Here is a 1181-nt window from a genome sequence, read left to right as displayed (position 1 = left end):
CGAACCAGTCATCCAAGCACTATCAGTTTCTCAAGCTATGGCCCTGAAGACACTCCGCGATTACTCTGCTTCGTCTACTAACCAGGTCACCACCGGACCTGAGGTTAACACCGGAGCAGAGAATTTCGAGATCAAGACGGGTCTTATCACGATGGTGCAGGCTAGCCCTTTCTGTGGCAAGGCCAATGAGGATGCCAGGCTCATCTCCAGCAGTTCTTGGAGCTCTGCAGTACTTTTGTTATCAAGGGAGTATCTCAGGATGCGATCCGGCTCTGTCTGTTTCTATTCTCTCTTATAGGGAGAGCGAAGTAGTGGTTCTATGCTATCAAGACAGCTATGGACACTTGGGACAAATGTGCCAAGGTGTTCCTCACGAAGTTTTTCCTGACGGGTAAAACCAATGCCCTTCGTGGAAGAATTTCGAGCTTCCAGCAGGCATCAAATGAGTCAATTCCTGAAGCTTGGGAGAGACTTCAGGAGTACATCCTTGCGTGTCCGCACCACGGGATGAACAATTGGCTCATTCTTCAGAACTTCTATAATGAGTTGACTCAATCTTCTCGTGATCATGTGGATGCCGTTGCGGGTGGAGCTTTCTTCTCGCTGACCATTGAATGAGCTACAGCATTAATCGAGAAGATGGTGTCCAACCAAGGTTGGAATGATGATCGTCTCCAACCACGTCAGTGAGGCATGCACTCCGTCAAGGAGACCGATATGCTCGCAATGAAAATTGATCTCCTCCTCAAGAAATTCGAGGATTATTCCCAAGATAAGGCTCAAATGCAGACACTACAAGCCTTGGAAGCTCACATGACATGCGAGGTCTGCGGGAATGTTGGACATTCGGGTGATAATTGCCCGAAAACTTAGAAAGAAGCGTTATATCTCAATGCCAACAACAACGGGTTTCGTCCACAAGGAGGTCAGCGGTGGAATCAACCACGCCCATATTATCAAGGAGGTAATGAAAAACCAAATTCTTTCTATCCTAACCAACCTACCTTGAGAGATCTTGTCTACAGCCAAGCGAAGATCAATGAGTCCTTTCAGAAGAAGTTGGCCGCGAATGACAAATCCATGGAGACCATCCATGCTAAGATGTACGGCTTCTCCACCGCCATCAAGAACCAGCTGAGTTTCAACAAGATTGGCTCAGCTGGCCGCTGCTTCCCCTGCTG

At 48.1% G+C, this 1181-nt stretch overlaps 1 non-coding gene across 1 annotated transcript; it reads right to left on the bottom strand.

Moving 5' to 3' along the window:
* Positions 1-402: 402 nt before the first annotated feature.
* LOC120643196 lies at positions 403-509 on the bottom strand. Its single transcript, XR_005662886.1, has one exon. It is a non-coding gene; the product is annotated as a small nucleolar RNA R71 (small nucleolar RNA).
* Positions 510-1181: the final 672 nt, after the last annotated feature.

The sequence above is a fragment of the Panicum virgatum genome, chromosome 7K (assembly GCF_016808335.1).
Source record: "Panicum virgatum strain AP13 chromosome 7K, P.virgatum_v5, whole genome shotgun sequence".
Classification (NCBI taxonomy): domain Eukaryota; kingdom Viridiplantae; phylum Streptophyta; class Magnoliopsida; order Poales; family Poaceae; genus Panicum; species Panicum virgatum.
The sequence above is the reverse complement of the archived record's forward strand: the minus strand, read 5'-3'. Positions and strand labels throughout refer to the sequence as shown.